The 25,984-nt window shown below is 41.7% G+C and overlaps 3 long non-coding RNA genes across 4 annotated transcripts in view; 2 read left to right on the top strand and 1 right to left on the bottom strand.

The window, feature by feature from the left end:
- LOC127536905 (uncharacterized) overlaps nt 1–25,984 on the bottom strand; it is a 211,239-nt gene that overhangs the window by 27,364 nt on the left and 157,891 nt on the right. The window lies entirely within an intron of this gene.
- LOC127536910 (uncharacterized) lies at nt 4,029–10,221 on the top strand. Its single transcript, XR_007946122.1, has 2 exons — nt 4,029–8,179; nt 8,443–10,221. It is a non-coding gene; the product is annotated as an uncharacterized LOC127536910 (long non-coding RNA).
- LOC127536913 (uncharacterized) lies at nt 18,243–21,988 on the top strand. Its single transcript, XR_007946126.1, has 4 exons — nt 18,243–19,412; nt 19,906–20,091; nt 20,352–20,525; nt 21,168–21,988. It is a non-coding gene; the product is annotated as an uncharacterized LOC127536913 (long non-coding RNA).

The raw sequence follows: 25,984 nt of genomic DNA, 5'->3' as shown, positions 1-25,984 counted from the left end.
TCAGTGTCTGTGTCTCTGGGTTTTATACCCTAGCTCGGCTTCAGCTCAGCACATACACATTTTCACACACAATTCTAACTAATAGGTACGCCCAGGTAATTAATTCATAGGTTTAAGACACAACCTTCTTCCTATCACGCATACATCATTCTTTCCATCTTTTCTGTTAACACATCCACTTGTTACACACCACTTCAGTTGTCATGACATGTAGGCTGAGCCCATCCTGTCATCCTGTGGAAACTCCAAGTTCTCATTTCTGAGGGAGACTTCTGCTTTTCCCATCCTGTCTGCATACAGCTCAGAACAGCACAGATTACTTCCATTCAAAACTCACTTAGTTACACTGAATCACTTCTTTAAATAATTTTTCTTAGCATGATCAAATAACTTATTTTAAATCATTCTCTCTATAGCAATCATCATTTCCAGAATATATATCAGCCTATTAAAATCATTCTTGCATCAAGCATAAGCATAATCATGTGGTTAACTTATATAGTTCTCATTTTAACTTTTCATTGGTTTGCTTAAAGCTTTATTTAGGTGGTGGTTGCTCCTGGGATCTCAAATAAACTAGGCCCCACTTGACACCCTCTCCTTGAGATCACAGGTAGCTAACACCAGGTCATTTTAAAAGATACTCATCATCCTCTGGAGCAGACAGGTTAACCACATCACCCAGCTGCGTCCATGCATCGTCTTCAGTGGTGACGGTCACTTCCCCCACGATCTGCAACAGTTCAGATGTGTCCTCACAGCCGCCGATGACTTGCATCTCTTTTTCCATCATCTGACAGGATTCTGTTTTCAGCATCATCCAGTTTTTCAGGGCTCTGCCTGCCCAGAGCCTTGTTGTATTTCTCTGCATAGTAACCACCCCTTTAACGTTGGCTACTCCGACGAAGGGTGGTAAGCCTTGTGTGCTCGTAGCCATGGTTTCTGGTTCCTGGTTTTCTTTAATCTGGAACTGGCTCTAGCTGCTCCACTTCTTGGATTCCTCTTCTTTCAAGCAAAACTGTATTGCTATCTAAAACTTCCTTTATTATGTCAGGCTTCTCATATTTAGCTCTTCTTAGCATGCTAACCACACTGTGACTGTCAGCTTTCTTCACTGGTTAGTAACCATATGGAATGACATAGAGTCCACCAGCACTAAAAGGTATTTCTCACCTCTTCTCCCTGCAACCCCATTGGGCCTGCTACGTCCATGCAGATAGAACCCCAGGAATAGTGCTTCCGGATGGTGAGCCCATCTACTCTTCGCCCTCGGCATCCTGCGTTGTATCGACCACATACTTCACAGGCCCTCGGCACTTGTCGTATACGGCACTCTGGAATCAAGAGTTGCAGCTTCTCCAGCTCCCTACGGGTAGGTAGTGTGCTCACATGGCCAAGCGCTTCATGTACGACCCGCACCACTTCTTCCACGTACTTCTCTGGGACAATTTTTCTTTTAGGGGTTTGGTCCCATTCCTCGATCCCGACAGCAATTCTTCTCTTCTGGACGAAACGATCTACCTCGTCGTTTCCCAATCAGTGAGCCCCCCAATCTCGTCTGGACTCTCTGGTGCTTCAATTACTCATTTCCTTAGTGACAGCTGCCATCCTCTACAGCCGCTTCTCTGCCTCTGCAGCCGGGGTGCCTGCAGCTGATGTGGCCAACTCTATTTTTGGCCTTACTTCCTCATCTGCGTCTGAGCTCTCACCCTGCGATGCAGCATGTCCTGTAACTCTCATTTCCTCATCTGTGTCTCTTGCAGACAGTTGCTCCATCCCTCTCCTACCAGTACAATCTGGATCTGGTACACCGGAGTGGAACCTGGGTGAAGCTCTGCGAAGCGGACTCTTACCACTTCACTGATCGTTGTTTCCCCGGGCACTGGGGTTTTGGAGGATGAATCTTCTTCCTCTGATTCATCGGAGCCTCCGACTTTCGCGTCTTCTTGAACTGGCTCTTTTCTTCGGCAGGGACGAGTACATCTTTCTCTGGCTGGCCCTCAGCCATCGTCTTTGTCGTCTCGAGTTGTCTGCTTCCTCAAAACCTCTCGTAGGACCGTTGAGCAGGGATGAGTGCAGACTCTGTCTGGCTGCTCCGCTGTGCCTCTTTCCTGGGGTGCGCTGGCCCAAGGTCACTGCGGCTTCTTCTAGCCTGCGGTTCTCACTGTACCTCCCGTCAGGCGTGATGATCCCGTGTCTCTCTGTCGGCTGATCACCCGTGCTGTGGATCCTTGGTCAGAAGGTCTCGTCCTTTTCCTTCCCCAATCTCCGCAGCTGTGGACCCTCGGTCAGAAGAGATTCGCCCTCTCTTCCCCAGTTTCCACTGAAAGGCTCTGGCTGTTGATTCTAGGTGTCGGTCTGGACCCTCAGAATCTTCTTTTGGGCGCTTCTCTCTTAGTCGTAGTCAAGCCCTGCCCAGGGACGCCATGTCGGTCAGTATCATCTGACAGGAGTCCCTTTTTAGCGTCTGTCTTAGTCGAGCCCTGCCCACCCAGGGACGCCATGTCGTTCAGTATAGCCTTCTTTAACCCTTGCCTCAGGTTAAATCAGGACCAGCTCTCCGTTTAAAGGGTTAGATTCTATCTGCCTATTAGTATTCCACCTAACAGGTTTCAGCAGAATAATTAAGCTGGTGTCGAGGAATACTCGCCTAGGTCCTAACTGTCTTCTTCCAAACGTCTTACCCCTCTTACTCCAATAAATACTCTCTTACTAAGCAGCCCTCCTAAGTAGTAGAATTGATTTATTGAACACGTTTGTTAACGACAGCTTTCCTCTTAAAACTGTGGCACTTGTTGATATTCCTAGGTTCGTTTTAGAGGTTTGGATAACTAACCCCAGGGGTAATGTTTAAATAACTAGTTGGATTAAAGTAACCTTTAAGAACCATTAGATTTAATGCACACAATCAACTTAACTTTTTACCACTATGCAGAATAGGTGAATCATAATCATTTCATTAGACTTCTCTTTAAATGCAATATAGCGTTTTATTAAGCAATTATTAGCAGGGGCACAGCATTATTCATGATTAAACAATTTAATTATTTCTGATTATTTCTAACTTAACTAAATTAAACTAAGCTGAGCGTACCTAAGAATCTTCTCTAATTAGTAAATTTAGGAGAGAGAGCGGACAGCCAGGCCTTAGCTGCCACGCCCGGTCTTCACCTGCATCTAGTTGAACTCCTCCGTGGACCAGCAGACTCGGTACGAAGTCTTCTTTGTGGGCAGAGGGTGTTCTTCATAGGCAGGGGGAGTGGAGAGGTCCCGATAGCCAATCGTTGGTCTGGCAGTTATCTTTAGTAGCAGCTGGAACACAAGTGCGGCGTCTCAGCTGTCTTCTCAGTCGGGTGGTGGTGGAAAGCCCCCGTCTCATCAGGCTGTGGTGGGTCACTGGGTCCTCCAGCCCCTGGAGTGGAGCAGCCCTCTGCTGCTTCCTCCTGTGCCTCTCTGGATGTCGTAGGTGCTGTCTTCTCTTCATCTCTGCAGGGTAACTGTAGACCTCTCAGGACTCTCCTTTCAGCAGAGTGTGGTCTTCGCTTGTTGAACAAAGTCAGAAAAAGACTTTGCCTCCAACGATGTTCTCAGCGAACTCTGGAGCCTAAGTCCTGCGTTGTCTTCACGTCTCTTGGGCAAAAGGGTCCGGTGAAGATTCTTCAGAACTCTGGCGATGCTCCCCGGCAGCTCCGGCGAGCAGCATCTCCCCCCTCCAGGGGAGAACTCCGAATTCAGTGTCTGTGTCTCTGGGTTTTATACCCTAGCTCGGCTTCAGCTCAGCACATACACATTTTCACACACAATTCTAACTAATAGGTACGCCCAGGTAATTAATTCATAGGTTTAAGACACAACCTTCTTCCTATCACGCATACATCATTCTTTCCATCTTTTCTGTTAACACATCCACTTGTTACACACACTTCAGTTGTCATGACAATGTAGGCCTGAGCCCATCCTGTCATCCTGTGGAAACTCCAAGTTCCTCATTTCTGAGGAGACTTCTGCTTTTCCCATCCTGTCTGCATACAGCTCAGAACAGCACAGATTACTTCCATTCAAAACTCACTTAGTTACACTGAATCACTTCTTTAAATAATTTTTCTTAGCATGATCAAATAACTTATTTTAAATCATTCTCTTCTATAGCAATCATCATTTCCAGAATATATATCAGCCTATTAAAATCATTCTTGCATCAAGCATAAGCATAATCATGTGGTTAACTTATATAGTTTCTCATTTTAACTTTTCATTGGTTTGCTTAAAGCTTTTATTTAGGTGGTGGTTGCTCCTGGGATCTCAAATAACTAGGCCCCACTTGACAACGTTCACAGTCATAGCAGGAAATAGACATTTTTACACTTCAATGTAATATTCTTACCCAGTTGATCATATTCACCCCAAACGTGGTGACATAAACCTCAACATGTCGATGATGATTCCCAGAGAAAATGGTGACTCTTCATCAAAGAGCGTGTCTGTATGGTGGCCGACAGGTGCACACGCGCTGCAAACGGCAAAAGCGCTGCAAACACAGGAATGATCCAAAACCAAAAACTCACAAACACATAAAACACATGCAAGAAAAATATGCTGCAACAGAAACATGCTGCAATCACAGAAACGACGCAGAAGCAGACTTGCAAAATCACAAAACAAATGCAAACGAAAAATGCTGCAAATACATAAAAACACACACAAAACCTCTAGAACAACCGCAAGAGAAAAACGCTGCAAATTCAATCCACAACGGAAGTACACCAGGTCAATCGTTTTTCCGTTTCAAAATAAAATCTAAAAAAACCAATAAACCACGTTGTGTTTTTGTTTTTCAGTTTTTAAAACCAAAATGTAGAAACGTATTATTTAACTAATGGAAAAACGACAGTGTTGGATTTTTGCTCTTGCTTTTTAACCTGAAATACAAAATACGGCTGTTGTTTTAATTTGTTGCAACACCGTAAGTCGCTGATTAAGAACAGTTTAAAGCTGGTCTGGCTCGTGAACACATCTAGAATGGCTGTACTGGAGCGCTTTTCCAATTTCATTCTCTTTGAAAGTGACAAAACCCATGCAGAAATCATGGAGCTCCACATTGCTCTATGTTGTATTATATTATATTATATTATCCATCCATCCATTTTCCTCCACTTATCCGGGGCCGGGTCGTGGAGGCAGCAGGCGAAGCAGGTCGTTCCAGACGTCCCTCCCCCCAGCAACGCTTTCCAGCTCTTCCGGGGGGATCCCGAGGCGTTCCCAGGCCAGACGAGATATGGAATCCCTCCAGCGAATTCTGGGTCTACCCCGGGGTCTCCTCCCAGACGGACGTGCTCGGAAAACCTCCAAAGGAAGTCTCCCTGGAGGCATCCGTATCAGATGGCCAAACCACCTCAGCTGGCTCCTTTCGATGCGAAGGAGCAGCGGCTCTATTCCGAGCTCCCTCCGGATGTCTGAGCTCCTCACCCTATCTCTAAGGCTGAGCCCAGCCACCCTACGGAGGAAGCTCATTTCGGCCGCTTGTATCCGCGATCTTGTTCTTTCGGTCACTATCCAAAGCTCATGACCATAGGTGAGGGTTGGGACGTAGATGGACTGGTAAATCAAGAGCTTCGCTTTACGGCTCAGCTCCCTCTTCACCACGACGGTCCGGTACAACACCTGCATTACTGCTGACGCCGCACCGATCCACCTGTCCATCTCCCGCTCCATTTTCCCATCACTCGTGAACAAGATCCTGAGATACTTAAACTCCTTCGCTTGGGGAAGCAACTCCCCCCAACCCGGAGGGAGCAATCCACCGGTTTCCGGCAGAGAACCATGGCCTCGGACTTGGAGCTGCTGATCCGCATCCCTGCCGCTTCACACTTGGCTGCAAACCGCTCCAGTGCGTGCCGGAGGTCACGGTCTGAGGACGCCAACAAAACCACATCATCCGCAAAAAGAAGAGATGAGATCCCGAGGCCCCCAAACCGAAAACCCTCCCCACCACGACTGCGCCTTGAAATCCTGTCCATGAAAATCACAAACAGGATTGGAGACAAGGGGCAGCCCTGGCGGAGTCCAACACCCACCGGAAACGTGTCTGACTTAGTGCCGAGTATGTGGACACAGCTCTCACTTTGGTCGTACAGGGACCGAACGGCTCATAGCAACGAGCCCGCGACCCCATACTCCCACAGTGCACCCCACAAAGCCCCTCGGGGGACACGGTCATAGGCCTTCTCCAGATCCACAAAACACATGTAGACTGGCAGGTCATACTCCCATGATCCCCTCAGGAGCTCCGCAAGGGTAAAGAGCTGGTCCGCTGTTTCACGACCGGGACGGAATCCGCATTGCTCCTCCTGAATCCGAGGTTCGACTATCGGTCGGATCCTCCCTTCCAGCACCCTAGAGTAAACTTTCCCGGGGAGTCTGAGAAGTGTGATACCACGGTAGTTGGCACACACTCTCCGGTCCCCCTTTTTGAAAATAGGGACCACCACCCCGGTCTGCCACTCCACAGGTACTGTACCCGATGCCCACGCGACATTGTATAGACGTGTCAACCAGGACAGTCCAACAATGTCCAGAGCCTTCAGCATCTCATCGCGAATCTCGTCCACACCTGGCGCCTTGCCACCGAGGAGCTTCTTAACTACCTCGGCGACCTCTGCCACGGATATGGACGAAGATCCCCCTGAATCTTATATTATATTATATTATATTATAGAGTGCATAATGAGAGTCAGGAGGTTCTGCATGGAGAACAATTTGAGAAGACGCAGAGGTCTTTCTGTGGAAAAGACCTCTGAGCTTGCATTGTGATAAAGGGGATCTTTTTAAACTTGAAAAAAAATGTAGGGAAAAAGAAAACATACACTGGAATGTCTCAAGTCAGTGTCTAATGCTGATTTGGAGAGAGCTGTAATTTGTTCTATGAACCAGATATGATATTTTCAGTGCCATATTTTATTAACTGTAGAATGTTATGTTTCACTTTTGTGTGTTTTATAGACAGGTCCGACATATGGACGAACGTTTATGACGGGATGTTATCTATTGGTGCCGGTGTTCCAGTTTAACTGGTGATAGTTTCCGTCTCCAGATGTTTCGTAGCAGATTTGACCAGACCAGACCTGGCTGTGTGTGAAATTAAGATACTAGATAAAGAAGAGCTCACCGAAAAACGTCGGCATCACTGCTGAATAAAGTCTATATCAATGTAAATATCACCTACAGACAGTAAAAGGAAATATGCTGGCGAAATAAAAAAACACGTATTTTTATTAAGGGTGAGAGGAAACGATGGAATCCCGATATTACGGAGTCCCCTAGGGGACATCCTTCGTGTTGGTGTTTTATTCCTCCACGTTTATTTTTCAAACACGGACTTCGAGATTAAAGATGGACTTCGCGTTTGAAGACGGACTTCGTCTTTGGCCGGAGCAGTCTTACTTGGCAGACCGGCTGATCATCACCCTGGATCATTACACGCCAAACGGTAAATAATTATTTTAATGAATACTGCAGTGCTTTGTCTATTGTTCTGAACTCTGCTTATCTCAAGTCACATTAGCCCTTTCTGTATTTATAGCAGTTGGACTGCTTCGGTTTGCACGTTAGCATGAAGCTAAAAGGAGCGCTCGTTTTTGTTCACCGTTTCTACTGACCAAACCGCGACTGTTTCTCTGAATGTATAAAAAGCGCACCGCCCCACGCGCGGTATCACTGAACAAAAGCGAGCGCTCCTTTTAGCTTCATGCTAGCGGTTGGGTGTGTGGATGGAATCATGTAACAATAAAAATATTGTCAGATTTCTGATTGCCCTGTTTTTGACCTATTTTGACCTAATATGAAAACGGTTGAGAATTGTTGTCATAGACAGTAACAACATGATGTAAACTACAGTTATCCCTCTTTACTCTCGGTATAGGGTGTTAATCACATTTATTTTATTTTGGCTGCCCAAGTGCTGTCACAGATGTAGACTCTCCAGGCTGGTCTCCGACGCTTCATCTCGGCTACCAGAGAGGTAAACCAGTGACAGAGGCATCACGTCAATGTGAGGAAAGATTGAGGGCCAGAAAAGCTAATGAGACCAACACTGACACAGAAGAGACCTGCACCAACACCACCAGGGCTTTGCTGGAGCTCCATGAGGGCTCACAGATCCCACAATCAGAACACTTAAAAGGTAAATTAAATGCAATATTTTAACACTCAAAAGGTAAATGAAATATAATATTAGAACACTTAAACGGTAAATGAAATATAATGCATGGAGGTTTGATGTACCTGTTACTTTAACTATTTTGATAACTGATCATATCCATGTATTTGTTCACCCCAGAATTTATCCTAAATTATTACCACCATTTTGATGAATACAATTTGTAAATTATACAACTAACCTTTCTTTCTTCCTCTCATCCCCTTTGCCAAATATATTCTATGTAGATGTTGGATGCCAGACTGACCTGACCATGAATGACCTTCAGAAGATGCAGGATGTTCTCAGTCACTCAACAGAGGTGCTGACTGACCTCAGGAAAAAAGTACTGGATGCAGAATTTAATCCAGAGGCTTTTCAGAACAATGAAAAGACAAAATTTTACACAGGATTGCCCAGTGTCTTAGTTTTAATGCAGGTGTTTAGGTTATGTGAGCCATAGATCACCTCAAGTGGTTTGTCTGCACTTTCCAAATTTGAACAGCTCATTTTGGTCTTAATTCGGTTAAGACTTAATCTTCCACTGCAGGATTTGGCTTTTAGATTCAAGATTTCATGTTCCACTGCTTCTCGAATTTGGCACAAGATGATTGACATACTTCATGCAAGAACAGAGTTTCTAATTGAGTGGCCGGAGCGAGAGGTGTTGCAAGCTACCATGCCAATGTCATTTAGGCAAGCATTTGGATGCAAGGTTGCAGTAATTGTGGACTGTTTCGAAGTGTTCATAGAAAGGCCTTCTAATTGACGAGCAAGAGCACAAACCTGGTCCAATTATAAACACCACAACACTGTCAAATTTCTCATTGACATTGCACCTCAAGGATATGTCACATACATCTCTCGTGCTTGGAGAGGGAGAGTAAGTGACAAGCACTTAACTGAAGAGAGTGGTCTGCTGAAGAATTTGTTGCCCGGTGACATTGTTCTGGCAGATCGCAGCTTTAACATAGGGGAAAGTGTTGGATTTTACTGTGCTTCATTGCTTATGCTTGCATTCACAAAAGGGAAGTGCCAGCTATCTGCATATGAGGTTGAACAAACAAGAAAACTTGCTAATGTGCGCATTCATGTGGAAAGAGTAATAGGATTAGTGCGAAGAAAGTACCAAATTCTGCAGAGTAGTGCAATGCCCATTGAACATATGGCTGCAAAAGCAGGAGATTCACTGGCACTGATTGATAAGATTGGGGTTATTCGCTGTGCATTAGCTAACCTTTCTGTCTCTGTTGTCCCACTGGACTAAGCAATAGACATTATATTCATCCAAAGTAAAACAGAAAAAAAACACACTTGTATATATTGACAGAATTGGCAGAAAACCACAGTTCCACCATCACTGTGCAATCTTTGAGAAATACCATCTCCTCAGCTTCGACAACCTCAGAACTTTCAAAAAGTGCTTAATAAGTGCAAAAATTTGTCTACCCCATGATTGTTTCAAAGGAGAGTTTCTCTCTCTTTTTTAAGTGCAAAAATTAGCCGAATTGTAAAGGAAGGTTTCTCCCTCCATTTAAAATTGGAAATATTAGACTAGAAGTACAAATATCAGCCTAATTCTGATGTTGTCAAAGGTGGGTTTCACTCTTTCTTAAAAAAAATAAATGAAGTATGTATATATGTATTTGTCAACAACAAAGACAGGAGTGCTTATATGAAGCTTGTTTTTGTAGGTTGGTTAATGTTGAGTGATTCTGTATATATTCTGTTAATTAATATGCTGTAGTTATGTTTTAACCCTCCTGTTGTCCTCACATCAAGGAAAGGAAAGAGGTGAAGAAGCTAGGAAGGATGGAGGAAAGAAGCATTTTCTGTCTCTTACTTTGAAATTCCAAAAAAGATTTTCAATGTTTAACTTTATACTTTTACTTGAGTAAAGTTCTTTTTACACAAGTATCTGTTCTATTAAAGAATGTGTGTACTTTTGGCACCTCTGTATATTGTACATGTGTTTTTATATTTATGTTTATTTATATATAGGCATTAAAAATATTTCATACTTTGAAGACTGTCATAATATCCCTAAAACATGCTTCCAGGGAAAGATGATAGACAATAATGAATTACCACCCTGCAATATTTGTAATTCGTAACAGTTATTTAAACTGACATCACAAGGTGACCTTGGTATATTTCAGACACTCATTTATTTTATTTGTGATAGGCAAGAACTTCACCTATTACAGTTACATACTATGAATACCTATGAAAATACATGAAATCAAAGAACATTTGATTCATTTTAACAACACTGGAGGTAATATAGTTAAACCAGACTGAAAAAAAATAATACAGTCGTAAATTTAAGATTTAAAATTCATAAGTCTCACAATAGGGAAAATTTACACACACACACACACACACACACACACATACACATACACATACACACACACACACACACACACACACACACACACACACACACACACACACAAACAATGACCTGATTTTTCACTTTGTAAATTGCTGTCCCAACACTTCAGGAAGGACACAGTACCTGAAGAACTCTTCAACTTTGGGAATGATGCTGTCCCGGAGTTCAGCATCAGGCAAAATCCTCTCCACAAAGATGTCATTTTTGTTCCACACAACAAAGTCACAATAATCAGCACCTACAATGTGAAGCTGAGCCTGTACTTGGTAGTAGTATGCATGGTTCTTGTCCAGAATTACATCATCCTCATTTTTAATGAGACAGAAACCCTCAGATCTAGCACACAGGTGTAGATCGGCCTCATCCTGTCTGCTCTGTGGGCACTAAAAATTCACAAAAGAAAAAAGTCAGTCATCTGCATGGCAGTCCTTGTTCAAATTTCCAGTTCCAAGATATGTTAGTTTCTCTTATGCACATGCACCAAAAATGTTAAGTTTTATGTTTTTACAACATGTATGAGAACTTCAACTTTGCATAGCATTAAAGTCACTTTTCTCACAAATCCCAATTCCATTAGTCATAGGTCTCAAAGCAAATATAACTGCTTTACTGTGTTATTGAGTGGTCACAGCATGAATGATAAATGTACAATGGTGTATTAGGGGCAGGCATGAAGCTTTCATGATTTATTTTTTTTCCCTCATGCCTGGCCCTAATATGCCAGTGTATAAATGTGCAGTACATGTCCATACTGAAGAAATAAATTATACCTTTCTCTCACAAATCCCAGGTCCATGACATGCGCATGTTACAACTCCATCTTTTGAGGCTCCCATGTATGGCCACGTTGGATTCAGCCGAAGTCCAGTATCCATACAGGAGAAACCCTCATGGTCCACACTTACCAATCTTTCATATTGTTTTCTCGCTGCTGCCTCATATTTGCATCCATACCTGTAATGCACAACAGTTATAACAGAAAGAGAGAGAATTGAACAGACAAAATTAGTTACTGTTTTTCTTTTAATTCCACTGCACTGGTTTACATCACTGTATTCCTGATCTCAAAGTTTGAACATACTTCTAGCCAGCCCTAACATTTGCATCATACTGCGAGTTGTGGATGTCCTTACCTAACCCTCACATTTCCCTAATAAATACCTTGTTGCAGCTGTAGAGAACCTGTGTGCCTCTGGGTAGCATATGGACTTGACCAAGGACTTTGATGGTTGTGAGAGACTAGTCTGTAGAACCTGCTTCAGTTTAGAGGCTGTTATTCTTCCTGCTCTTCGGCTGAACCAGAGTTTTGATGAGCTTTGGTTTCTGGTCTCTTCCTCTACTGCCTGGACCTGGGCCTGAGTAAGGTCTTCGGGTCTGAAATCCATGCATGCTTTCTGCAACTCTGTTGGAGATAGCTGCAGTGTCTCTGGGGTCCTATATGCAGTTAGTGGTTTAGGTAGCTTGCAAACAGACTTTGGGACAAATTCTTTGTAATATGGGGCCCTGGACATCAGCGCTGCACTTCTTGGGGAGTTTGTGTATAATTCTTTGAAAAACTGATTGTAAGTCTCAGATCCTCGCTCCACTCTTGGACACTGGACTAAAGGTCTCTCTGTTGCTCACCTGCAAATGTGGAAAGAATACTGAAAAATGTCACTACTTAAGTGAAAATTATTTAAAGTACAAGTAAAATTACTACTTCAGGAAATTACTCTATATCTCCATTATCTGTAGTTTGTTTTTAAAGTAGTCAATTTAAAGTATCAATCAATCAATCTTTATTTGTATAGGGCCAAATCACAATATACATCGCCTCAACGCACTTCAGAGACATTACAGAAGAGGGGGGAGAGAGAGAGGGAGGAGAAGAGGGGGAGAGAGAGAAAGAGACCAGGCATAGCTGGAAACACTGTCGTCATCAGGCGTTGTCAGGCTCAAGTACTCAATTAAAAGTGCATTTGTCCTACTTCAATAATGTTTTTAGAATTATGTATCCTGATTACATTTCACACATCCAGCACATGTTAGCTAAGCTATCTCCTACCTTTAACTGTCTTATCTTTCATACTGACCAGCTCATTCAGTAATCTACACCTTGGCTCAGCTGTCTTCCCTGCAATGGCATCATCTAGTTTATGTTTTTTGATTTTGCTGATGAAAAGTCTATCTTCACAACTGGAGCAGCATGAATCTGAAAGTTTGAGAGGCAAGGAGAAAAGAAATGCTCTAAATGTATCTCTGAAATCAGTTCACACTGAGAAAAAAAACTACATCATATGCATTTGATTACCTTTTTGACATTTGACGGCATTAACCACTTGCACTTTCCCATAGTACAAGATTCACTCGCTTTAATTTTAACACCTGCTTCAATGGCAAACAGAACTACCCCAACATGTGAGCAGGATTCTGACAATCTGTTAGTAAAAAGGACAGAGAAAATGAATTAGTATGCATTTACAGATAAGATCTGTTCATAGTGACATGCACAATGATACGAATAAGTAGCACAAAGAGCTAACAGGCTGCCTTGTTTATGGGGTTTATGGGGAGAAGCTAATTTTACATCCAAAAGCTGTGCTTCTCTGCTTTCTGAACTTTCTCTTAAACACCAGGGGCCTCATTTATAAAGCTTACGTATGCACAAAACAGGGCTAGAAAGTGGCGTACGCAAAGTTTGTGATTTATAAAAAAAAACTTGCAGTGAGAATGTGCACACGGTGCGCCAACCTTGATGCTTGATACTTGCTTACGCACAAAACAGGGCTAGAAAGTGGTGTAAAACACAACCTTTGCGTAGAAAGTGGCGTACGCTGTGTACGTTGTGATTTCTAAAAACAAACTTGGCGTGAGAGTGGTGAATTGAAACCAGATTGATCTCAGACCTTTATTGTCATCACATATTAGACTTGTAGAGCCGGATAATCATAAACCCTCATTGTTGTAGATGTTCATATAGTGCACCATTCGGCCTACGACTGTATTTGCATAACTATGTTCATATATTAACCGGGGCGGATTGAACGTTATTTCATTCGGTCGTTTGACCGAAGAACTGGTCCACATCTGGGCCGGTGCGCTGGTCTTCATTAAATAGTTTTGTTTACCGCGCACCCGGCGCCCGTATAGCTCATCGGGTTATGCAGGTGACCCATTTGCAAATTGATTCTTGCCTGCGGCCTTTTTATGCATGTCTTCCCCCTACTCTTCTCCCCATTTTCTGTCACTCTTCACTGCAACTATCACAGTAAAAAGGCAAAAAAAGTAAATTATTTGTTTATTTATCCATATGCGGCCGAATGGGATGAGCGTCCAACCATTAATCAGCCCTGTACAGGCATGCAGGCCCACATGCGTCACACCACAACCACGCTCAGTGTAGGGAAAAGACTGCAGGCCAGCGCTGCGTAAAGTGCCGTGGATCCAGCAGCTTATTTATATACAGATACATTCATGAGTTACTTTGCATTGACCATTCATGGTAAAATGTGGGTGTGTTGTGGGCGGGATGTGAGGTGGATCCACCTGCGCAATCTTCCAGCTGGTGTGTGATTATAAAGAGGAAATTGTGTGCAGCTGTGCTTACGCACAGTTTTATAAATCAGGGGCGAAGGGCATACGCCCATTTCGGATTTTCGGCGTACGCAAACTTTAGTATGGATCCTACGCAATGTTTTATAAATGAGGCCCCAGTTCTCCATGATGTGATATATAACACACATTGACTGTTTACCACATAAACTAAAGTCACTATATGCTAATACCTCACTGGAAACAAACTAGTGATCTTTCGGTCAGACGACTCGCGATAGTTCTGTCACATTTTCATGTTCACGACTGAACGTTTACCTAAAGCAAGGTGAACGGTGGCCTAATTTTGAATGTTTATATGTTGATGAGATGTTCATTTATAATGACTTACCCAGCCATGCAATCACAATGTGCTGTAACAACTTCTCCGTTTTCTTTAGCCACGACCCACGTTTTCAAAGGTGTCTCATTAGACCTCTGAGAATGGTTGACCTAGAAACATTAGGTAGAAACTCGTTAGTATTTACGATTAGCCAGTTAGCAGTTCTGAACTCTGCTTATCTCAAGTCACATTAGCCCTTTCTGTATTTATAGTAGTTGGACTGCTTCAGTTGAAGCTAAAAGGAGCGCTCGTTTTTGTTCAGTGGGACCACGTCCATACTGAAAATAAACAAATTCAATTCAATTCAATTCAATTTTATTTATATAGCATCAATTACAGTCAAATCGTCTCAAGACGCTTTACAGAACCCATATGCCTGACCCCCAGAGCAAGCCCAAAGGCAACAGTGGCAAGGAAAACACCCTTTTAACAGGGAAAAAACCTCGAGCAGAACCCGGCTCTATATAGGGGGGACCCATCTGCCTGCTGGCCAGGCGGGTTGAGAGGGACAGAGGAGGACAAGGGGGAGGGATGGGAGAAGAGGGAGGGGTGGGAAAGCAAGGAAAACACAACACACATTTGGATACATGCATGACAGGATATGTGACACAGACAAAGTATAAGCTAACATTGAAAACTGACTCATAGTTTACTCTTATGATGTACGGCTCTGACATAAAACATACTCCATATATAGCTAGCAGTAAAATTCAAACAGTATGTAAGTTAGCATAACAAGTATAGTGAGGGCGATGCAGGGTTGACTGGTGGAAAAAGGGGAGTTGGAAGCAGAGGGCTGGAGGAAGGTCAGTAGCAGCATCCCACAGTAGACATGGTGGAGACTGGACCAGTTGGTGGAACATCAACCGCAGATCTGAAGCATCCAGCTCTGGGACCAGGGACACTCGGAGAAATAACACAGGGGGAAACAGAGTGAATGTACTGCAATAACGGTATACATATTAAATGTAAAGGTAGACAGAGAAGGGCTCAGTGCGTCAAGAGAAGTCCCCCAGCAGCCTATAGGCCTATAGCAACATGACTAGGGGCAGAACGAAGGGACGTCCAAGAGGGAGTCAGCTGTGCAAATGAAGACACAAGCCGAACCCCTGTGGGTCACCCCAAATGTCATGCTTAATGGCGGCTGTCCACCGAAAATGCACCATTTCTGAATGTTCTAGTTAAATTTAAATACATAATAATACATAAATAAAATACATTTATTTGGGGACTTTTCAACAATTTTGAGGGTCTTCTATTCAAATTAACTGCCCCCACATGGCATAGTTTGAGACATGGATCAAGAGGTGGTATATGAATGTAGTCATGGGTAATGTCAAAGAAAGCCAATAATGCCCCTGATTTCTATATCTCACACGCCCGGTACCTGCGAGACTTTTGTCTGAAGACAATGAAGAACAGACTCACTGTTCTTCACACAACATTTTAGCAGCTAAATTGAAGCACTTTAAAGTATCTATTTATATTTTAATAACATTCTGGCAGTTACATCACCATTGACATTAACCTTTTATAGGTTGTAGATGTTTTGTTTTGTTTTTTTCTTCTTTTTAAGATTTGTTTTTGGGCATTTTTACCTTTTTTGGATAGGACAGTAGTCTGACAGGAAGGTGTGAGAGAGATGGGGGGAGAAGTGTGGCAAATGTCTGGCTCGGGAATCGAACCAGTGATGCTGCCTGGGCATCACAGCCCATATAGAATGTGCCTGGACCAGTAACCCAGCAGGCACTCCCCAATCCAACCCTTTGATGCTGAGTGCCTGTGTTTAAAACCTATTGTCCCTGTTTTAGTAGCGTATAAAACCTTACTTTTCTTTTGTGTCGAAACTTGCTCTCGTCTATTGTGACGAACGCTGTTCTCCCTCCGATCCTCATCTTCTGGTTTCGCTCCATCCGCCTCATTGCTTTAAAGCATACTTCACGGAGTAGGGTTGTCACCCTGGTGAGAGACTTGGGGCTCCCTCACACACCATCTTCTATCATGTCCACATGTCTTTGCCTCAATCCCTGTGCCAAGCTAAGAGGACAACTGCTATCAACATATCAACAGGGATAGGACAGTTTTGTAGACAGGGAGGGGTCCTTATACAAATAGGTTGTTGCTACAATATCCATTGTGCATACTGTAAATGTTGGGATGGATGAACGTACGTGATTTCTTAAATTTCTTTAGAATGTGTAATCTATGTCAATAGTTCCAAAACATTGGGTCAGGACCCATTTGTGGGTCACGAATAAATACAAGGGTCCCCCAATTATTATTATTATTTCAAAACCTTTTCAAAAACATTCTTCAAAAAAGCATACGTAAATTTTCATGATTTTAAAAAACAAACAAGCACTGATTTCTCATTAACTTCCTTAATACATGAAAAAAAAACTAAGATTCCATAAATTAGATAACCAATAGAAGTAGTAAAAATAGCTGATCTACGAGTTCACATTGCAGTGCGAACACATTCAGAACTTGTAAATCTGCTGTGTTCATAAGTTTGCGATCAAACATATACTTTGGATTTTGAGATACAAAGTTTGGGGACCACTGCTCTATGTAATATGTCAGTATGCATTTGGCTATTCATGTTAAGAGACACTGTTTACATGTGGTATTTGCATGTACTGTATTAGGTCTACCTGATTGGAATGGTGAAAGCTAAAATGAAATGCACAAAATAATTAATTATTGTGTAACAAAATACAATTACGCAGCTTATGAGCAAATGAGAGACCATTTGAATTGAAGTGAGGGAGAGAAACATCCAACCTGTGCATAATCTGCATCCATGATTGCATGACTCAGTGGGTAGAGTGGCCGTCTTGTAACTGGAAGGTTGCCGGTTCGATCTTTGGCCTGTCGTGCTCATGTCGAGGTGTCCCTGAGCAAGACACCTAACCCCTAATTGCTCCTGATGGGTCGTGGTTAGCACCTTGCATGGCAGCTCCTGCCATCAGTGTGTGAATGTGTAAATGTGACATATCATGTAAAGCGCTTTGCATAAAAGCGCTATATAAATACAACCATTTACCATTTATGATTGTAATGGGATGTGTGATCCAGAGAAAATTGATCCATCTCTGATGGACCTTGTTATTGCCCTGCCCCATGTGATGACACTTCTGCAGCTCCTGTAACACAACATACCACACCTGTAAATACAATTTTAAGTCGTAACATAGATTATCAAGAGTAAACCTATATGAGATTGTAAACTTGGTCATGTCACTTGTTAGGAGGAAAACATTTACCCCTTTCTACATTTGCCCCTTACATGTACATAAGCGTTCATATTGAAATATAGAGTGCTTAATCCCCAGCCACGGAATGTTACAATATTGTACACTCCCACAGGACTACTCACATTTAAAGTATAGTTCAATAAAAAGAAATTTAATCTGATGGATGGCCATTTTCTGTTTTCCATTTGCTTTCAACAATGAGACTATAGAATAGTGGGTGTATTGCACACTGAACCATTATAGCTTTTTTTTTAGAAAATGGCCAGTTTGGTCACAGACAGGATTATTTATAGATACATATATATGTGTGTGTGTGTGTGTGTGTGTGTGTATATATATATATATATATACATATATATATATATATACATACAATGAAGACGATAATGATAAGAAAATGATAATGCTTCATCACTTACCATCGATATCCATCTTTGGTTGTGTTTGTTTTTTTGAACTTCATTTGCCTGCGGCAAACTGGGCATCTTTTTTTACTGGCCAACAGCCTCGCCCTCTGAAGCCACCGTATCAGAGGTTTTCCTCCTTGTGCTGTGTTTTGCAGGGGTTTTCTTATTAAAGTCATGGTTGACTGGTGCTCCTATCTTCGCGGGCGATTTGGGTTATTGAATGTCTCCAGAGCGTAATGACGTAAGCACGTGCGTATGCAACGTCACCAACGTGAAGGGTAAACACAGAACCACGAGTTGCAATCAAGCCGGTGACAAGCTGTGTGCGACTGTTTATTTCTCGTCCACTCCTTTCAACCGCGCTACTCGAGTCGTCGTTACAGAAACCCACATTCTCCCGGTGTGTGCTCCGCTTTCCCAACCACGGAAGAAAAACACCTTGTGTAAGTGTGGTTCAGTCTCCTTTTACTTTACTTTGCATGCCATGGTTGTTAACGTTAATGGTTAGAGCTAACTACATCGGGGAATGTTGGTAGGGTAGGCTAGATCTGAGCACTGGGCCGACTGTTCTAGATTGCTGAATGCCTGTTAATGCGAGGTTAATTTATTTGTGTGTAGCGTTTTACAATTTAATGTATTTTACAATTTAATGGATACATCAAATGTTACCACATTGCACAGTGAGTTTTGTTAAGCACTACCGAACTTTACTTTGATTAGCTTTAAACGTGTTAGCCGCTTAAACCATCAACATTTAGATCGTAATGTTAGCATAAGAACAATGTTTAATTTAAAAATTAATAAATGTAAATTTTCTCGATTCCAATTCAAAAATAGTAAAATGAAAATAATTCAGGATTCAAATTAAAAAATGTCAAACGAAATTGCTGATCTACAAGCTTAAAACGCGTCGACAGTATATGCATTTGAGTAACTGAATATTCATGTGGTTAATGCAGGTCAAACAAAAATGACAAATATTTGGTGGCCCCCCTGTAGTAACTGTGACGGCCCCTTGGGGTCCCAGACCACTTTATGAGCCATAAATCGGCTCAAAGTTGATTTATATATCATACTGTATAACGGATACAGCTTTGTTAAATTATCTTAATTTGTTTATTTTACCCCACAGAGTCATGTCTCAAACACGAACCCGAAGAGGGGAAATAAAAGAGAGAAGAAAACAAGAAGAAGACTTTGCCAGTTGAAATCAACTTGGAGGAGGTGGAGTCAGATATCGAAGGTAAGAATTTTATTCCATCATGGTTATACATAGAGTGGTCTCGTATAGCACAAGGTTGTCTGGTCCCACCACCACCACAACAATCATTCCATACCAAGGGGTGTGTGTGTGTACACATACACTCCTTGGTATTCTGTGCACCTACACAGTTCAATGTCCTTGTGGTTACTCTGCCCAGAGACTGGGAGGTTGATGTTTGACCCTTGGTCAAGACATAACAAAAAAAAAATCCTAGCACTCTGCATCCCGAGTTGGATATAGATTGAGTTCCTGCGACATATTAGCATCATGTCCAGGGGTTGGACTTGTAATCTACACAAAGCTGCCTCATGCTAAAGAAACAGGAAATAGGCTCCTGCCCTATGGGCCTCGTGCCTCAGCAAAGTTTAGTGACAAAGCTTTGTCTAAGTGAAATTGAAAAGCCTGTGACTGTTAACATGTTGAAACAAATACAATCCTAAGTATTTAATACATCTTTGCGCATCTTTTTCAGTTGAAGGGGTTCGAGGCGGTTTTTGTGGAACCATGGAAAAATTCAAGTCGGACTTGAACCAGCTAAAGGGAGAGAACCGGTTCCTCAAAGAGGAGATTTGTCTCTTTAAGGAAGAGAACAGACTACTAAAACAGGAGCGGGATCTCCGAAAGGAGAAGTCTCGTTCCTCTGAGGCTGGTTTAAAAGGTAACTAGACTGTTCCTCCCAAAACCTACATGTCAGGCTGAAACTACCATCTAAAGCAGGGGTTTTCAGCTGATTTTGACCCAGGGATCACCATTCTGACTAGGAGAAACTTGAGCCTGTATATAGGCCTTTTACTTTCTAATTAATGGAATTTCTTAGATTTTCTCATATTTATTCATGAAATAAAATTGCAATCACTGCATTCATATTTTTATTTTTTTGCTCTTTGGTTCTCTCTTTATATATTTGCTGACTTTAAGGTTCACAGAAAAGGAGTCATGACCTTGGTGAGTCCTCTGACTCCTCTGAGCCTGAGTCCTCTTTTGAAACAAAGAAGGCTGCCAAGAAGAGAAGAAGGAAGCCAGTGTCGTCATCATCATCAGATGAGGACTCCCCGAAGAAAAAGCCAAAGAAAGCTTCATTTGGAAAGCGAGGTATCAGGGAAAATAAAGGTTTTCATATTGCTTCTGTAACAATGCACCCACAAACAGTGCTGTTGCTTATATCAGTGATTATCAAAGTGTATTTCAGGGACTCTGGGTTTACCTTAAGCATTCTAAATCAACCCCGAAAAGTATGTAACTCTTGACACAAAACTCTGATGTACAGATGGAACCAAAAGAACCCTAAACAGTCTATTTGTGCACTGTCAGAGTTATGGGGGGGGCCTTGAATTTTTAAATTTTACATCACACTGCAGCATGAAAATGCACTGATTTATTAAGTGACCCCAAAATTTGGTAAATTCACCCGTTTTTTTATCAACTACATTAGGGAGCTTTCAGACTCCGTTCACCTTAGCAAGGCCTATGGAAGATTTTCGTCTTAGTAGGAGCATCTCTGCTAACAGTACTCTTCCTTCCACCCACACACAATCTCTTAACGGCAACATTTAGCATAGTCAGGTTGGCCCTATTATGAAACTGTTATGTATAGACTATCAATTAAACCCTGAAGTGAAAAAGAGTAGTTTAAGTACTGATCATCATGTATACTCGGATTGTACAATATTTGTAATTATGAGTGTGTTTTTCTTCCCCTTTTTTCTTTTTCTTTTTCTTTGATCTGTCATATAGTCAGTAGCCCAGAGGATGTGGTCCTCTGGAAGAAGTTGGTGAGAATATACAAGAGGACCAGGAGCATCCCAGAAACCTGTAGTGCCTTTGACTTGGACCGCAACACCTTTGCGGGGACTGCAGTCATCGCAGATGTCCTCATTGCCGGAGAGGGTGGGGATTTTGGAGAGCTGCCCATAATTGCTGAAAAACAGAGTTTCACTAGCTTTGCCAAAGTATGCAAGGCATTTTTGGATGCAAACACCACCCTAAAGGAGAAAGTGGATAAGATGCGGAAGGCCAATGAGCTGCTCACCATCAAATACAAATTTCAGAAATGAGGGGGCCTGGTGAAGCACCAGCCATGTGATATCACATGATCATGTGTCTACTGCAGACCGGTGTGGCCCATGTGGGTGCTTGCACTAGGTTGGTGTTTTCACTTTTCAGAGACCAAAAAGTGGAATGCCCACCCAGTGCTTGGGGCCAGACCGGTCTGCAGAAAACACATGATGATGTGAATTCCCAAGACTGGGACTGTTTACTTAGTAATTTTTATTTATAGTTATTATTTATCACTGTTATTTTTCTTTTATTTTTTGAAAAAGAAATCTATTCTGATTCTTAAAAAAAAGTGCCTGACTGTTAAAAATTTGCACTGTTTTGTAAATTGTTTTATAAGAATTTGAAATCCATTGGATTAAAATGTTTATCTTTGGCAGCTCTCTTGTTTTTGCATATCTGTCACAGCGAGGTGTTTTGAGTGAGGAAGTGTAATAATAATGCATTCATCTTAATGTAATTTGATGGCTGGTGATGGTGGTTTTTGATGGAAACTCTTATCGCCTGACAGATACAGTGTGCTGTTCAGAGGGAGAATCGGACTCACAGACACTGTATCATAGACACTGATCGGTTTTGCTGCATTTTTGGTCCAAGTGTCTGGGGTAATGTGAAAGTTTCCTAGTTACGGGCTAAATACTGAGTAATTACCAGGTAATAACATGGAAACAGACCTCCCTTCCATTTACAGTACAGTTGCACTTTAATAATTATGTAATTTCCAGGTACATATTTTTCTATTTACTGGGTAACAAATGAGTAATTACCAGGTAATAACATGGAAAAAGACCTCACTTCCTTTTACAGTACAAATCCACTTTAATAACTATGCAATTTCAAGGTAGGTATATTTGCAGTCCCTGAGTAACGAATAAGTAATTACCAGGTAATAGCGTGGAAACAGGCCTCACTTCCTTTTGCAGTACAGTTCAACCGTAATTAGCAAGTAAATATTGTAGTTACTGGGTAAATGCTAAGAAGTTACCGGGTAAGTAGTAAAAACCAGTTGACTACTAGGGAAATACATGGCGTACATACCTAGTAGTACCTAGTAATACATAGTAAATGGTCTTCATTTCCTAGTGATTACATGGTAATTATCTAATAGAAACCTGGTAGCCAATAGGAAAGTAACTGGTAGTGTCATAATAATTTCTGTGTAAATTTCACAGTACTTACTGTGTATTTACCAATACAATACATAGCCTACCTTGGTAGTTGTCAGGTACAATTAAAGGGTAGTTACTGTGTAGTTATGAAATAAATACAGTTATAACCTGATAATTATATGGTAGTTAACATGGTCATTTTGCAGTTATTGCTGGGTATGTTATCCGATACTTGCTAGGTACCTATTTGTTAAGTGGCTGATGAGTACTTAAAAATACGTTATAGTTTCCATGTAGTTATTAGGAAAATATTTTGTAATTACTTAGTGAGTACCTAGTAATTAATCACATAGTTACCACATAAATACTTTGTAATTGCTCAGTAATTACTTATTATTACCTGGCTGTTACCAGGTACTTCTTAAGAATTTACTTAGCAATTACTTAGTAAGTACTTGGCAATTAACAAAATAGTTACTATATAAATACATTATAATTACCCAGTAATTAATACTTATTACCAGGTAGTTACTTGGTATGTGCCTGGAATTGGCTTGGTAATTACTCTAAAAGTACTAGGTAATTGGAAATATAGTTACCCTGTAATTACATGGTAATTTTACAGTAACTACACCTTATTACATGGGACTTACCTGGCAATTACCATGTAAGTACATGGTAATTACAGTACCGTAAAAGGAAGCGTTACCGAAAAAAACACTAACACGAAGGAGAGAAAATAGAATGCAGAGGAAAAAAACACTAACACGAAGGAGAGAAAATAGAACACAGAGGAATAAAACACAAACACGAAGGAGAGAAAGTAGAACACGGAGGAATAAAACACGAAGGATGTCCCCTAGGGGGCTCCGTACAAAATAAAATTAGAGATATTTCTTTTAACCGTCTATAGGTGATGTTTACATAGATATAGACTTTATTAGGTAATGATGCCGATGTTTTTCGGGGAAGTTTTCTTTGTCTAGTGTCTTTATTTGACACACAACCAGGTCTGGTCGGGACAAACCTGCAACGAACATCTGGACACGGAAACTATCACCAATTAACCTGACTGTCAGTTAAACTAGAACGGCTGCCACCAGAGTTCTTGACATTTTAATACTTAAAAATACTTAACTTGGACCATTAAAGCAATTTTGTTTACACTGAGATCATGAGTTCTCGGAGTGGCGCATCTACTCGATCTAAACAAGACAAACACGTCTTGTTTTCACAGTAAGTGGTGCAGAGTTTGAGACAGGGAAGTGAAGTCAAGTCGCCATGAATTCTCACTTTGACTTATGGTTTTGCCAGTAGCTTCCAAATGGGAAAAGACTTTTTTTTGTTTGTTTGTTTAAACCTTAAAATTTGTAAAAACAAAGCTTTTTTTTTTGTTGCTTTCTCTGCTTTTAGTTTCTCGAATTTCATTTTTAAACGAAAAAACAAAAAAAGAAACCGATTATTTGTTTTTTAGATTTTATTTTGAAACGGAAAAACAAATGAGCGAACCATACACGGATTGACCTGGTGCACTTCCGTTGTGGATTGAATTTGCAGCGTTTTTCTCTTGCGGTTGTTCTCTTGCGGGGTTTTGTGTGTGCTTTTATGTATTTGCAGCATTTTTCATTTGCATTTGTTTTGTGATTTTGCAAGTCTGCTTCTGCGTCGTTTCTGATTGCAGCATGTTTCTGTTGCAGCATATTTTTCTTGCATGTGTTTTATATGTTTGTGAGTTTTTGGTTTTGGATCATTCCTGTGTTTGCAGCGCTTTTGCCATTTGCAGCACGTTTGCACCTGTCGGCCAACGTATGTCTGTGGTGGCACGGCGAATTTTGATGTTTTGCCATGAAAATTGAACTCGTCGTATCTCAGCTGCACATGATCCTATCTTGACCAAATGTCACATGCAGGACACCAGGTCCAGTCTGAACACATCCAGACTCATGAATCCTGAAAAACTAATAGTGCCACCTGTTGGTAACAGCAAGTTTAAGGCATTATATTTTCAGGTACTGTGGCTCCAAATTTTGTGATATCATGCTTGAAATGGGTCAGCCGAATCTTCATCTCTTGACAATCCCACACTGTGAAGGCTTTGATGTTTCATGCAATGCTGTTGCCGTGACAACGAATTGTCACTGTGACAGACAAAGCACTTTTTGACAGGTTAGGAATGCTCCAACGATAACCAAAATTACCACACACATCACCATTGGTGAATGGAAGGACACTGCATGCATCTCGCCGCATGTGCTATAGCACCCCCTACAGCATTTTTAACAAACAACCCCAAAGTGTGTTTAACCTACATCCACAAAATTTGTGAGGCATATAGAGCACATCAGGAGGCACAAAAAAGCCTCTTGGAGTAATACCCTAAACCCAAGAGGAAGTCCGCCATCTTGGATTAATTCTGAGAATTTTGGGGATTTTTGTCATTTTTGAAAGCAAACTCCTCATAGGGGGTAACTCCAAAAGACCTCAAACTTTATCAGTATGTACAACAAGTATTTGTGATCAAAAAATTATCAAAATTTTCATTTTCAGTCAGAGGGCGTGGCCATGGCAGCCTCCAGAATTTTGATGCTTTGCCATGAAACATAACTGCTGTGTAACTATCCTCTGCATGCGCCAATCTGACTCAGATTTCACATGCATGATCAGAATCCAGCTTTGAAGACATCTATACATCAATATGCAGTCACACTGATAGCGCCACCTGTTGAATGGTCAGGAAATGCTGGATAACTAATCTATACAAGTTCCAGTCTGCTTCAAACGTTACAAATGTGATCACAGTCCATATCTGATCTCATCCATAGGCCAATGCTTCTCCCTGAAATGCAGCGCCACCTAGTGGTTTGACAGGAAATGCTCGATAACTAGACTGTACAAGCTCCAATCTGCCTGAAACTTCACATGTTTAATCAGAGTCTGGCCTTGATTGATTCCATAGACCAATATACAGTCACAGTGATAGCGCCACCTGCTGGATGGACAGCAAGTGCTGAATTTTTGCCTTACACTTTACAAATGTGATGAGAATCTGGCCCTCATCACATCCAGAGGACGACATATACTCTTGGTCGCAGTGCCACCTGGTGGACATGCTTGGATTCACTGACCAGCAAGGATGTGAGGACCCGTCCAAATGCTGCTTGCAGCTTTAATTCTTTAAGTGACTGAAGAGGTGAGTTCAACTGTGGCCCCAATACATATTGTTGGATTGCTCTTGTCTGAAGGTGTGTTTTGTGGAATCATTTAAATCCTTCTCATGCCTTCCTGCTTTTGCAAATTTCAGATGAACCTGACTGATCAGGATTGTGTCTTTGTTGAAGGTTCCAAATCTAGTATGGTGCCTTGGTGTCCTTTTACTCTGCTGATCAA

The sequence above is a fragment of the Acanthochromis polyacanthus genome, chromosome 13, assembly GCF_021347895.1.
Source record: "Acanthochromis polyacanthus isolate Apoly-LR-REF ecotype Palm Island chromosome 13, KAUST_Apoly_ChrSc, whole genome shotgun sequence".
Taxonomy (NCBI): domain Eukaryota; kingdom Metazoa; phylum Chordata; class Actinopteri; family Pomacentridae; genus Acanthochromis; species Acanthochromis polyacanthus.
The sequence above is the reverse complement of the archived record's forward strand: the minus strand, read 5'-3'. Positions and strand labels throughout refer to the sequence as shown.